The 15,835-nt window shown below is 40.1% G+C and overlaps 1 non-coding gene across 1 annotated transcript; it reads left to right on the top strand.

Moving 5' to 3' along the window:
- The first annotated feature begins 12,853 nt into the window (after window positions 1–12,853).
- On the top strand, window positions 12,854–12,960 carry LOC117274785 (small nucleolar RNA R71). The gene has a single exon (XR_004504974.1). It is a non-coding gene; the product is annotated as a small nucleolar RNA R71 (small nucleolar RNA).
- Window positions 12,961–15,835: the final 2,875 nt, after the last annotated feature.

Genomic DNA, 15,835 nt, shown 5'->3' with positions numbered 1-15,835 from the left:
GATTCCTCCTTCTCATTTACCATGATCTCGCACCTCTAGCCCTCCAAATTTCTCAAAATCATTTGTTAAACATTTCAAGAAACATTTTGAATTATCAACCATTATCGTATACTCGACCTTCCGCTTCATAGTAAGTAGAACTCTTCGTAGAATCCTACCACAGAACCCATATGCTAATCTGCCATCCTTACTTTGGTTAAACCATCTCCTTTAAGCAACTTCTCAACCTCTGCTTTTCATACTTGACCTACTAGTACTTCAACCACCGTGAAACACTTCCTGCCATGTCCTTCCTCATACTTCGCTGCTCAAATGTTGCCTCAAGTCAAATCCATAACTGTAGCACCGGAACTAATGAATTGCTACCAACTCTAAACCTCCTAGAAGATCATCTTCCTCGAGCCACCAATATTAGAAATACCAATTCGATCCCGAACCGCTGCTCGCCGCTATTTCTGACAACTGCCCCCCTCGGGCACCATCTCACAACACCCTGCCCTGAAGGCAAAAAATCAAGAAGACCATTCCACCGGCGAACCTTAATGCATTCAACAAGAACGAAGACATCGCATCAAAACGAAAATCCTACCATGCTCGAAAATACCAAGTCTCGTTACTCCATCAACCAAAACCTGAAGATCCGTAGTCCGATTTCCTTTGTTGGAATTAAATACTAAGCCTATAAATCATGCACCGGAAAATCCTCCTTTCAAGTCATTCACTGCCTCAACACGTAGACAAGCACCCTACCATTACACCCACCTTGTGCGATAATAACGCATGAACATCGTAGCAATCCGTGCATAGTCTCGAAACTATAGAAAATACAGATACTAAGATGGAACAAAAAAACATATTTCTGCTAGGCGATGATAATAGCCTGACCGAACACACAGGGAAAAGCATCTTGCTCAACGTCTGCAGTATCAATACCACTATTCGGCATCCAATTGACGACGAGCGCTTCACGTCATATAAGATTGAGTAGGAAGAAAATAAAGGCACAAGCCTCAATGGAATCAAATCGCACGATGAGGAATCAAGAAGGGAAGTGCTCCTAATAATCTTGTAGCCTCTCGAAGATAAATACAGACATCTCCATACCGATCCGCAAGACTATACTAGACTTGCTCATGACTCATGAGACCTAAGTGAATCTAACGCTCTGATACCAAACTGTCACGACCCAAAATCCACTAAAGGTCGTGATAGCGCCTAACATCACCGTCAGGTAAGCCAACGGTGATTCACCAATTTAACCACTCATTTTAGTATTTTTAAAATCATAATTTTTACTAATTAAATAGTATAAAATGTAATATACATGGGAGAAATGTTAATAACTACATAGTCTGCAATGACAAACAACAGTAGTGTCACGACCCAATTTCTCCTATAGGCCGTGATGGCGCCCAACATTGCCGCTAGGCAAGCCAACTTTAAACTAACTCCGTGATCTTTCTTTTAACGGTTTAAAATAGTTAATTTTTAATTTATGCACAAATAAGAAATGGAGGTTTTATATAAAAAAATGAGAGATAAAATTTTTAAAACAAGTGAGATAAGATAAATTACTCAAAAGAAAAAAACATCAGGTGCCTACTAACATAATTTTCCAAGACCCGGTGTCACAAGTGTATGAGCTACTAGTAGAATATATAAAAGAGTACTACACTGCTGTCTGAAACAAAATAGACAGAAAAATATGGCAAAAGGAAGACTTTGGCTGCTGCAGAACGGGCTCGAAAGACAGATCACCGCAAAATCTTGCAGTAGTAATCAAGTGTGCGCGTCAGACTGATATCCAGAAGCACCTACCTCAGATCCTGCACATCAAGTGCAGAAGTGTAGCGTGAGTACATAAACATCATGTACCCAGTAAGTATCTAGTCTAACTTCGAATAAGTAGTGACAAGGGGTCGACTTTGACACTTACTATGGGCCAACAATAAAAATATATATAACTGCTAATTAGACATGGGATATATAAATGACAATAGAACCCCAAAAGCAAGAATTTAAATAGCCAATCCTTTCACCGAATAGCAATTACCAAACCAATTTCTCTCCTTTAATCTTTTAACCTATCAAACCAATGAAGCAATATCAAACATATTGGAATTTCCAGTATCATTTCGCACGAGTTATGCCGAGGACGTTCGGCCCGATCCAGAATACATATAAATATACTGTGTGCACTACCGAGGGTCGAACAGCATGAACCATAGATGCATCTATTAACCTGCCAAGGCAATCGCCCCGCTCCCATGAGAGTAGTGAAAATTTTCCCCGCTCGCGGAATATACTTGCGATGCGGTTGAACATAGATTTCTCAAGTTATTCCTAAATTCTTTCCGAAACAAGAAAATCGAACTAGAAACTTTAAAAGTCATTGAAACCCTCAATCTCAGCTCTATCCGAGGCAATTAGTAAGCATAATCAAATAGAAATGTCAACCAAGCACGGTGTAAACCTTAAGCTAACCAAACATAAGCAAAATTAGTAGCTGCGTACGGATTCTCATCACCTCGTGCGTACGTAGCACCCACAAATAAAAGCACATATTAATTACATTCACCTATAAGGTTAACTCCCTCTTACAAGGTTAGAAAAGAGACTTACTTTGTCTCAAAGCCTGCTTTCCGATCCAAGTTTGTGCTCAAATCCTCAATTCAGTGCCAAACGACTCGAAACTAGTCAAATATTATATAAAACGATCCATACATGCTAAAAATTTCATATTCCAGCTCTTAAAGGGATGACCCAACCCCAAATGTAGGATTCCAAAAATTCACCCTCGGGCCCACATGCCCGGATTCCGGAAATCTTCGAAGAAAGTTGTTAACCATAACCTCACGAACTAAAATATATGATTTTCACTAAATTCCATAACAAATTTCGTGGTTAAATCTCATTTTTGTCAAAAACCTAGGTTTTCACCTAAACCTATGATTTTTCACTAATTTACATGTTATAATCTACCCATAACTAGGTATTTAACTATTATTGTGTAGAAATTATTTACCTCAAAGTGTTAGGCAAAATCCCCTTTCTAAGAGCTCCAAGAATCGCCAGACAAGGAAAGAAAATGAACCAAAAATGACTAAGTCCCGTCATTAAATGAGTGGTTCTGCCCGTAGTATTTCCGCATCTGCGGTGCCTGGGCCGCATTTACGGCGTCGCTTCTGCGGACCATGGTCCGCTTCTACAGAAGAGCTCAAGGATAGCTAGGCTTGATTCTGCGGACCATGGTCCTCACTTCTGCAGTCCTGCTTCTGCGACCATCATGTCGCTCCTGCGGCTCAAGTCGCTTCTGCGAACACTGCCCTCGCACCTACGCTTTCGCAGGTGCGCAAACTTGTTCGCTCCTGTGGTTCTGGGCAGCCTTGGCTGGTTCACTTCTACGGCTCATCTCTCGCACCTGCGGCTGGCCAAGCACAGGTGCAATCACACCATAAGCTGAAGGCTTCAGCACTTGCCTTCAAGTCCAAACTTCATCCGAGCCTTGTCTGTTTAACTCCCGGGGGGCCCAGGGGCCCCGCCCGAACACACCAACAAGTTAGAAATCGTAAAACGGACTCGATCGTACTCACGGAATGCAAAAAACAACATCAAAACTAAGAATCACACCCTAAACCAATTGAATCAAAATTATGAACTTCACGTTCTTAAATTTTCTCCCAACGCGCTGAAACATACTTAAACTACACGGGATGACACCAAATTTTGCGTGCAAGTCTTAAATAACTATACGGAACTATTCTGGGTCTTGAAATCACGTTTGGACCTCGATAATACCAAAACCTACTCCAAACCAAATTTAAAGAACTTTAAAACCTTCAAAGAACCAACTTTAACTATTAGGCGCTGAAATGCTCCCCGGTCATCCAAAACCCGATCCGATCATACGCCCAAATCTGAAATCATCATACGAACCTATTAGAACCGTCAAATCCTGATTCTGTGGTCGTTTACCTAAAACGTTGACCGAAGTCAAACTTAGCCTTTTTAGCCAACCTTAAGGAACCAAGTGTTCTAATTTCAACCTGAACCCTTCCAAATTCTGAACTAACCATCCCCGCAAGTCATAAAACAGTAAAAGCACGTACGGGGAGTCTTATTTAGGGGAACAAGGTTCTAAAAAGCAAAATGACATGTCTGGTCGTTATATTCTCCACCTCTTAAATAAACGTTCATCCTCGAACGGGTCTACAATCATACCTGGAGTGTTGAATAAGTGCAGATATATACTCTGCATGTCTTCCTCGGCCTCCCAAGTCACTTCTCCGACTGGTTGGCCCCTCCACTGGAGTTTTACTGCATAAATCTCCTTGGACCTCAACTGGCGAACATGTTTATCAATAATGGCAACTCGTTCCTCTTCATAACCCAAGCTCTTATCTAGCTGAACTGTGCCGAAGTCTAACACATGTGATAAGTCGGCATGATACCTCCAGAGCATAGACATGTGGAAAACCGGATGAACTCTCGATAGACTGGGAGGCAAAGCAAGCTCATAAGAAACCTCTCCAACTCGTCTAAACACCTCAAATGGGCCTATAAACCTTGGGCTCAACTTGCCCTTCTTCCCGAACCTCATAATCCCCTTCACCATCGAAACTTTCAAGAGAACCTTCTCACCCACTATAAATTATACATCATGCGCCTTCTGATCAGCGTAACTCTTCTGTCTAGACTGTGTTGTGCGGAGTCGCTCCTAAATCAACTTCACCTTTTCCAAGGCATCCTTCACCAAATCAATACCATATAATTTAGCCTCGATGGTCTCAAACCATCCTATGGGAGAACGACATCGACGACCATATAAAACGATCCATACATGCTCAAAAGTTCATATTTCAACTATTAGAGGGATTACCCAACCCCAAATGTAGGATTCCTAAAATTCACCCTCAGGCCCACGTGCCCGAATTCCGGAAATCTTTGAAGAAAGTTGTTACCCATAACCTCACGAACTAAAATATATGATTTTCACTAAATTCCATAATAAATATCGTGGTTAAATCTCATTTTTGTCAAAAACCTAGGTTTTCACCTAAACCCATGATTTTCACTAATTTACATGTTATAATCTACCCATAACTAGGTATTTAACTCTTATTGTGTAGAAATTACTTACCTCAAAGTGTTAGGTGAAATACTCTCTCTAAGATCTCCAAGAATCGCCCCACAAGGAAAGAAAATTAGCCAAAAAATGACTAAGTCCCATCATTAAATGAGTGGTTCTGCCCAGCAGTATTTTCGCATATGCGGTGCCTGGGCGGAATTTGCAGCGTCGCTTCTGCGGACCATGGTCCGCTTCTACGGAAGATCCCAAGGCTGGCTAGGCTTGCTTTTGCGGACGGGCCCCCGCTTTTGCGGTCCTGTTTCTGCGTCCATCGTGCCACTCCTGCAGCTCAAGTCTCTTCTGCGATCACTGCCCTCGCACTTGCGTTTTCGTAGATGCGCAAACTTGTTCGCTCCTGTGGTCCTGGGAAGCCTTGGCTGGTTCGCTTCTGCGGCTCATCTCTCGCACCTGTGAACTCGCACCGGCAGCTGGCCAAGCGCGGGTGGGATCACACCAGAAGCTGAAGGCTTCAGCACTTGCTTTCAAGTCCACACTTGATCCGAGCCTTGTCTGTTTAACGCCCGGGGGGCCCAGGGGCCCCGCCCGAACACTCCAACAAGTTTGAAATCGTAAAACGGACTTGATCAAACTCACGGAATGCACAAAACAACATCAAAACTAAGAATCACACCCTAAACCAATTGAATCAAAATTATGAACTTCAAGTTCTTAAAGTTTCTCCCAATGCGCCGAAACGTACTTCAACTACACGGGATGACACCAAATTTTGCGTGCAAGTCTTAAATAACAATACGGAACTATTCCCGGTCTCAGAATCCCGTTTGGACCTCGATAAGACCAAAACCTACTCCAAACCAATTTTAAAGAACTTTAAAACCTTGATAGAACCAACTTTCACTATTAGGTGCCGAAATGCTCCCGGGTCATCCAAAACCCGATCCGATCATAAGCCCAAGTCCAAAATCGTCATATGAACCTATTGGCACCGTTAAATCATGATTCCGAGGTCGTTTACTAAAAACATTGACCGAAGTCAAACTTAGCCTTTTTAGCCAACCTTAAGGAACCAAGTGTTCCGATTTTAACCTGAACCCTTCTAAATCCCGAACTAACCATCCCCGCAAGTCATAAAACAGTAAAAGTACATACGATGAGTCTTATTTAGGGGAACAGGATTCTAAAAAGCAAAACAACCAGTCGGGTCATTACAAGTAGGATCCCACAAAACCCGGTGTCATAAGTGCATGAGCATCAACTAGGAAATATAATAAAATACAACATCTGTCTAGAATATAAATTAGATAGGAAAAATATAAATAACTCTGATGGAGACTCTGTAGGCTGCAAAGCATAACATGGAATGCAACTCACGTTAAAGTCCCCGCAATAGCCATTGCGCCCAAAAGACCACCAGACATGTAAGTACCCGCACAAAAAGTGCAGCAAGTGTAGCATGAGTACGTAAATTAACGCATACCCAGTAAGTATCTAGCCTAACCTTAGAGAAGTAGTGACAAGGGGTCGACATCGACACTTACTAGATGTCCAATAAGACAGATACAGTAGGAGTAAACAGATGTGAATCAGAGTAAATAAATGAAAATAACTTGTGTAGATATGTGGTGCAGCTCTCTTCTAAAAAATATCTCAAGCTCTCAGCTAGTAGTCGCCTAATCAATCAGAGTATATATAATATGGACCTTACCAGATAGGTCGTCATAGTTAAATTTGGGGAAGCTCACAGATATGCTCGCTTCTTTCCAATTATTGCGCACGATTTTGTATGAGTATTTATTTTAAATTAGAAATTAGATAGGAATTGCACACCAATTGTAGGAATGACAAGGTGGGTTGCTCTGATAGTAAGCACCCTCCACTTCCAACCAAGATATTGTGAGTTCGAGTCACCCCAAGAGCAAGGTGGGGAGTTCTTGGGGTGAAGGATGCCGAGGGTCTATTGGAAACAGCCTCTCTACCCCAGGGTAGGGGTAAGGTCTGTGTACACACTACCCTCTCCAGACCCCACTAGTGGGATTATACTGGGTTGTAGTTGTTGTTGTATTTCATAGAACTATCGAGGCGTACGGTCTGATCCATCATAACATTGCCAAACCATAGATACATCTATTTTATTGCTGAGGCAAATGGCCCGCTCCCATAACAGTGTGGTACATAAATCCTATCGTGGCGTACGACACGATCCCATTGGCGTGCACACTGTCGAGGGTCATATGGCATAAACCATAGATTTATCTATCCTGTCGAAGCAAACGACTCGATCCCATTAGAATAAGAAGCTTTGACGGGTCCTTGACCCCACTTATGAATAGACGTGTGAGTTATAAATTTTTAAGGGAAACCTTTCGGTGAGAACGCATAACGTAGGAGAAATTCGTAAGAGGAGTACAATTATCTCGCAGTTAAGCATGAAGCCCGTTGAATTCCTACAATAGCAAGTCTATCACTCTATACAAGTCTAGTCTCAAGTCTCAACGTAATATGAAGGAGTTTAATAGGTAAGAGACAACTCAAATAGTACAGTCATAGCATGGCGGAAACCTAAGTCTACCCGCACATAACATTAATCTAGCTACGCAGGGACTCTCATCACCTGGTGCGTACGTAGCCCCCACAACAAGTAACACATAACAAATACATCACCTAGGAGTAGTTTCCCCCTCACTGGGTTAGACAGGAGACTTACCTTGCTTCGAAGTTCCATAACCGGCTCCAAAGCCTCTCTAACACCTCAAACCGATGTCTGTCGATCCAAAACTATTCAAACAAATGTGCAAACCAATCAAAATATATTCTAATACCCGTAATTAATTATTTTAAATAATTCCCAACTCCGCTCGAAAAGTCGATAAAATCAACCTTCGGGCCCGAATTCCAAAAACGCTTGAAGATAAATCTTACCCATAACACCACAAACTCAAATATATAATTTATTCTTAAATCTATGTCTAATTTCGTAGTAAAAATCCAAAAATACTAATTCTAGGTTTGACGAGCTCAAACCACACACCTAAATATGCTCGCTAGTCAAAGATAGTATAGAAAATTATCGTATCCACAAGGATTGCAGTTAAACAATATTTTCGTAGCTTGTAGCTAGATTGCTATCCAATATGAACAACAATTGAGATTATATGGTTAAGAACTAAAATTAACTAAGACTCTAGATCTAATTGACTAATGACAATTGAACAAAATTAAGCAAAGAAGATATCAATATGAGAAAATAAGGGTTGATTGGATAGGTGCAAGATAATTGTCTGGGATTTAACTCTCGTTAATTCACTCCTAATGTTTAAGTGAGTTTCTCGAATTCACACAATTATTAGTTCAAACGTTTAGTAGAATCTCCTCTCTCGATTAAGTCTCAACCTCACAATATGAACCAATTCGCAGTGGACTGTTCTTTAGGTGAACCTCTTTCGATTATCCTCCTAACTAGGTCTAAACAATAATCCAACTAGCCTCTTTCGATTACTAAGAAGAATCAATGAATTCAACCAACAAGATAATGCAAAAATATCACAAGTTATGCCTCTCTCGATTACATGAACATGTGAATATAGATGCAATAATTAAATCATCCAAAATAATTCAATACATAAAAACTAAAGTTAATATCCACAACCAATCATCAAAACACCAAATCCATCAATCCCTAAAGAGAACTACTCCATAGATATGGAGTAATTCATCATAAATATAAAGAAAAGCATTAAACGATCCCAACTCTTATCTTGAGTGAGGATTGAATGATGAATTCCTTGTGCTTTGGCTTCTCCACCTTCTCTCTAGCCTCCTTAGTTATTAGATGTGTCAAAAGTCCAGAAAATACCGTTTTCCATGTATTTATGCCAAGTAGGGTCGTGCCCAAGCGAAATCACCCTTTCCTAGCCGAAATAGGAAAACTTGCAAACTTATTGCTTTTCATGCGTCGCACTGTGCGTAGCATTAGTGCTTTTTCCTGACAAACCCCAAAAACCCAGTCTCTGAAGTTTGCTATTTTCTGACAAATTTTTACATTGATGCATCGCACTATGTGTCGCCCAGTGCGCCGCACCAGTGCATTTTTCAGCAGATTATTCTTCCTTGAATTTTGATGCCCAGAAGTGATCCTCGACCCCCAAACACGATTCCGGATTATTCCTTTGGGATTTTACTCAGACTTCAAAACTCCAATTAGATCGAATTAGTTTCATAACATCTACATAGCTCGGAGTCACTCCTACAAGGCATAAAATACATAATTAGTGCAAAACACTAGCAATTAACGCTCAAACTCAATTAAAGTACAGTAATTGGAATGTAATAAGCGAATAAAACACAAAATTATAGCCTACCATCAACACCCCACACTTAAACCATTGCTCGTCTTCGAGCAATCACACCACACTTTATATAGACACAACCTTACTAAGCAACCCTCCTAACTCATTACACCAAGAGTATTTAAAATAGACTAAGCGCAATAGTATAACATCTTCACCTCAAGAATTGACTCAAAAGCACCATGCATTATTTACAACTCACCCACTTACTCTAATATAGAGGTCAACAACATTGTCTTTCCTTCATGAATTAAGTGCCCTCACAATAATAGAGAGTAGTTCCACACACAATAAAAGTTAAGAATAATTAGGAACTCAAGATAGAAAGAATTCACTCACTCTCAGAAACAACATTCATATGCCACAAAAGATGCACCATAGGCTTGCCCGTAGTGTACTACTCAACTAATCGAGCCCATTCAGTCAAGGATCAAATAGGACTTTCAATGGTTGTAATGTAAGCTGCGGGACAGGTAGGATACAATTAGATATAATAGTGACTGCACCTCCATAAGCACTTTAATACATACATTTCATTGTTCGAAACCCCACACTTATGTCAAACCATAACTCCGCCTTCACATCAATATACATTAACTCCCAACTTATTTAAGCACAATTACATCATAAGTAACTAATATCAAGGAATATTTTTCACAATCGTACAATTAATCTCTTTCTCTTCTTCTTCTTTTTTCAACACAAGTGGCTCTTACTTTTTCAAAACAGTGCACCTTTTTCCTTATTTCAATAGTTCCACTCGAAAGCCCAACCAACACCCCACACTTTAACTTTTACAAAGTTCATACCAAATTCAAGTGCTCACAAGAGGTAAATGGTTCAAATAGATGGTCAAGTCAAACAAATGGGTAAGGCTTGTAATGCGGTTGCCAAAATAAATAGAATTACAGGCTCAACGCGATTAACTAAGATATATAACAATTAGGTGGGTAAAATCATATAACTGGATCAACAAACAACTGCCTATATCACTTTCCAGACTGAATAAAACTACTATTTCGCTTTGCAAACACACGGGGCAAGACATCAAATGCAATGCACAGAATAACACAAAAACCTCACACACACATAGCACATAACTCACTTAAGATTGGATGATCAAGACTCTCTAGTCAAAGCAATTAAGCAAAGTTAAACTTATATAATTTAAGGTGCTTATACAAGAGTTAAAAACTGAGCCTAAGCGTCACAACTAAAGTACTCACTATTCTCAAGGCATACTAAAGTCAAGAGATATTGCTTCCAATTCAAATCATAGCACAAGGTTTCCTACTTCTAAAAACAAAAACTAACTACACCCAGTTCAAACAAAACCCTTGGAAAAGAACCGCGGCACAAAGAAAAATCAAGGGGGAATTATTACACTACCTAACAAAAGAAAATCTCTTTGTCTTTTTCTTTCGACTTAAATCCCTCAAGAAACCTGTCGAATAATATCCATCGTCATGAAATGTCCAAAAAATTTAAAAAAAAGTTTTTTTTTTCAATTTTACAAAACAAAAAATAAAACTAACATACATACAACATATAATTATCCCCCTACTCCACACTTTAAGTTGTGGCATGTCCCCATGACACACAATTAAAAAGCATAACGTAGAGAAAACTTCCCTGAATATCTAGTCGGGGTCTGAGTTGAAGTCGGGCTCCATTCTATGCGCCCGAACCAGTGCACACATCCATACAGACAGCTTCTTCTCAGCCTTTTTGGGGTACACCCCACACTTATCTTTTCCACTCGTTGTAGACTTTTTTTTTTGAACTCTTCACCTTTCGCTCAACACTTGCAACTGGATTCTCCTTTTTAACCCCTGTTTCTACATTTATCTCAAAAGTTATAGTCTCTTCCCCCACTCTAAGCATGAGTTTTCTATCATGTATTTCTAATATTTCTCTACCCGTTGCTTAGAATGGTCTTCCTAAAATTAGAGGGACCTCCTTATTCTCCTGCATATTTACTACAATAAAGTCCATAGGAAATACAAATTTATATACCCGTACTAAAACATCCTCCACTATCCCTTCGGGTATCAGAGTTGTTTGGTCAGCCAGCTGCAAGGATATTGATGCTGACCTTATCTCTCCAATTTCATTCTCCTACTTCCTGTAAATAGAAAAAGGCATTAGATTAATTGAGGCACCAGAATCACATAAAGATTTATCAAAATTAAGAGTGCCTAAAGAGCAAGGTATTGTAAAACTCCCTGGATCTCCACAATTTTATGGGAGTTTGTTTTGCAAGATTGCACTGTAATGCTCTGTGAGCTTAACCACCTTGGTCCCTTCTATATTTCTCTACTTTGTGAGGATCTCTTTCAAGAACTCTGCATAAGCTGGCATTTGTGAGAGAACTTCAGTGAATGGCAGGTTTACATTAACCTGTCTCAGCATATCTAAAAATTTCTCAAACTTTTTGTCCAGCTTTTCTCTATAGAGCTTTTGGGGAAAAGGTAGAGCAGGTATGTGCTTGCTCACATCATCAGTTTCCTCCTTCATCTGTTTCTCTACTCCCTTCTAGCTTTTTTTTCTTCTTAGTCTTTTTATCATCTTCAATTTTAAGCTCATTCCCCATTTCTTTTTCAGGCGCAACTTCTTTGTGAATTGGAGTGGGATCTTTCAACACTTGTCCGCTTCTCAAGGTCACAACATTTACCGTTTCTTTGGGATTCTTTTCAGTATTAGCTGGTAGACTACCTGGGATTCTCTCAGATATTATAGTTGCAATTTGTCCCACTTGTCTCTTCAAACTTCGCAAACTTGTCCCAAGTTCTTTAATAGTTGAACCATGAGCATTTAATCTCTCATCTATCTTGACAATGAATGGCTTCATCAGATCTTCTAACCCATACTGAATTGGTTGTTGAGGCTGAAATTGCGGCCTCTGCTGATTCACAAAACCCAGAGCTCCTTGAAATCTGGAGTTATTTTGTTGCCATGCATTTGCTGTATCCCCAGGTGAACTCCATGAAAACCCAGGGTGCTTCTGACCCATTGCATTGAAGTTATAATTACCAACAACATTAACGTCCTCTTATTGAGGCTTGACACTCATGAGTAGGGTAGTGAAATTGAGACTGCTCAACCTCCACATATGTCACATGCTGCAGGAGGCTCACTGTGTATTGAAGCTAAAGTTAGCTTCCTTATTTCCTCTCCCATGGCATCAAGTTGAACCTGCACAGATGTGTTAGCATCAACTTGGTGAACACCCGTTGTTCTTCTTGTTTCAGTAACTTCAGAGGGCCACTGATTTGCATCCTTAGACAACTCATCTAGAATAGTGACTATCTCTTCTAGAGTGGTTTTCATCAACGGACCTCCAGCTGCGTTGCTCAATGTTCTACATGATGTTGGTGTCAATCCATCCCAAAAATCCTGGAGTTGCATCTAGAGTTCTATTCCACTATGATGACACTTACACACTATTTCTTTAAACCTCTCCCAAGCTTCAAACACAGTTTCAGTCTCGTTCTGACAAAAGTTATGAATCTCCTTTCTAAACTTGCCCGTCTTAGCTGATGAGAAATATTTGTCAAGAAATTTTCTGGTCATCTTATCCCATGTTCTAATCGATCCATTAGGCAAGCTTCGAAGCTAGTGCTTTGCATCGTCTTTGACAGGAAGGGGAATGCCCTTAAGTACACTTTATCTTGTGATACACCATTACATTGAAAGGTGTTCATGATCTCCTCGAAGTCCATTAGATGATTGTTTGGATCTTCATTCACCTTTCCTCAAAAGACACAGCTGTTTTGGAGGGTTTGAAGCAACCCTTGCTTCATCTCAAAATTATTTGCTGCAATAGGAGGTGGTCTCACACTCGATAATCCTTGGTTATAGATCGGTCTAGTATAATAACCAAGCGGTTTCCCAGCACATATTTCCAAATTGGTCTGCCCCCACAGGTCAATTTTGATTAAGTCTGTGACCCCTCTCTTCTTCATAAATACGTTGTGCATCTCTAAAAGCTGCTTCTTCAGCATCTCATGCCAACTTTTCTCTTTGTTGGGCTGCCTCTCTCGCAGCCAGGTCCATATTATCTTCACCATTTTCGGCCATATCTTTGGTTGAACCTTTTCTAACGTCTCGGTGAGGTTTATTTCCTTCTTCAGTTATTGCAGTTGTATTTCTATTTCTGGCTCATATGGTAGCAAATCATTCCCAGAAGATCGAGTCATGCACCAATCTAACCTGTAACCTACGCACAGTCAAAGAACACCAATCGTAAAAGGGAACACCAAAATAAAACAGAAAGAAAAAGTCCCTGAATTATCACTACAAACTATTTCAAACACTATTGACTGCCAATCTCCGGCAACGGCACCAAAATTTGATGAGCTCAAAACGTAAACCTAAATATGCTCGCTAGTCAAAGATAGTATAGAAAATTATCGTATCCACAGGGATTAGAGTTAAACAGTATTTTCGTAGCTTGTAGCTAGATTGCTATCCAAGATGAACAACAATTGAGATTATATGATTAATAAATAAATTAACTAAGACTCTAGATCTAATTGACTAATGACAATTGAACAAAATTAAGCAAAGAAGATATCAATAGGAGAAAATAGGGGTTGACTGGATAGGTGCAAGATAATTGTCCGGGATTTAACTCTCGTTAATTCACTTCTAATATTCATGTGAGTCTCTCGAATTCACTCAATTATTAGTTCAAACGTTTAGTAGAAACTCCTCTCTCAATTAAGTCTCAACCTCACAATATGAACCAATTTATGCTCGGTGAAGATATGCACGAATTCGTAGTGGACTAGTCTTTAGGTGAACCTCTTTCGATTATCCTCCTAACTAGGTCTAAACAACAATTGAGCTAGCCTCTTTCGATTACTAAGAAGAATCAATGAATTCAACCAACAAGATGAAGCAAAAACATCACAAGTTATGCCTCTCTCGATTACATGAACATGTGAATATAGATGCAATAATTAAATCACCCAAAACAGTTCAATACATAAAAACTAGAGTTAATATCCACAAACAATCATCAAAACAACACATCTATCAATCCCTAAAGAGAAGTACTCCATATATATGGAGTAATGCATCACAAATATAAAGAAAAGCATTAAACGATCCAAACTCTAGTCTTGAGTGAGGATTGAATGATGATTTCCTTGTGCTTTGGCTTTTCCACCTTCTCTCTAGCCTCCTTAGGTCTTAGATGTGTCAAAAGTCCAGAAAATACCGTTTTTCATGTATTTATACCAAGTAGGGTCAGGCCCAAACGAAATCACCCTTTCCTAATCGAAATAGAAAAACTTGCAAACTTATTGATTTTCATGCGTCGCACTGTGCATAGCATTAGTGATTTTTCCTCACATACCCCAAAAAACCAGTCTTTGAAGTTTGTTATTTTCTGATAGATTTTTACACTGATGCGTTGCACTGTGCATCGTTTAGTGTGCCGCACCAGTGCATTTTTTCAACAGATTATTCTTACTTAAATTTTGACGCCCAGAAGTGATCCTCGACCTCCGAACATGATTCCGGCTTATTCCTTTGGCCTTTTACTCAGATTTCAAAGCTCCAATTAGCTCGAATTAGTTTCATTATCATCTACATAGCTCGGAATCACTCCTACAAGGCATAAAACACACAATTAGTGTAAAACACTAGCAATTAACGCTCAAACTCAATTAAAGTGCAGTAAATAGGAATGTAATAAGCGACTAAAATACAAGATTATAGCCTACCATCAAGATTTTCTACCAAAATACCACAATTTCGACAAATTTCCATGTTTGAATCCTTGTATAATCCGTGTAATTAGCTAACAATGTGCGGGAATTACTTACCTTGTAATAGATGATGAAAATCTCCCCTTGAAGCAATCCAAAAATCTTCCAAACCAAGATAACAATGAGGGAAAATGAGCAAAACCCCGATTGAAACAATCTGACAAGCCGACTTTCCGCACATGTGGCTTCACACCTGCGGAAATTCCATCACAGATGCGGTTCCAACTCAGTCCAGGCATGTCCGCATCTGCGGACCCAAACGCGCATCTGCGCTTTCGCTTCTGTGGCCAAGGGGCGCTTCTGTGCATGCGCTCCTACGGACCATGTTTGCTTCTGCGATCAGCAGGCCTCCCAGGCCTTTCCGATTCTGCACTCCTTCCTCCGCAGAAGCGACTCCGCTTCTGCAGTCCTCACGTCGCACCTGCAACCACAGGCCATCTTCTCCAGGTCCGCTTCTCCATCCAAATGTTCATTTCTGCGAGCTCGCACATGCGGTCAATCTTGTGCAGGCGCGATTACACCAGAGCTGGTGCACTTTAGCCATTCACACGAGTCCAAATTGATCCGTTAACCATCCGAAAACCACCCGAGGCCCTCGGGACTTCTCCCAAATATACCAACCA

This window comes from Nicotiana tomentosiformis, chromosome 3 (assembly GCF_000390325.3).
Source record: "Nicotiana tomentosiformis chromosome 3, ASM39032v3, whole genome shotgun sequence".
Classification (NCBI taxonomy): Eukaryota; Viridiplantae; Streptophyta; class Magnoliopsida; order Solanales; family Solanaceae; genus Nicotiana; species Nicotiana tomentosiformis.
The sequence above is the reverse complement of the archived record's forward strand: the minus strand, read 5'-3'. Positions and strand labels throughout refer to the sequence as shown.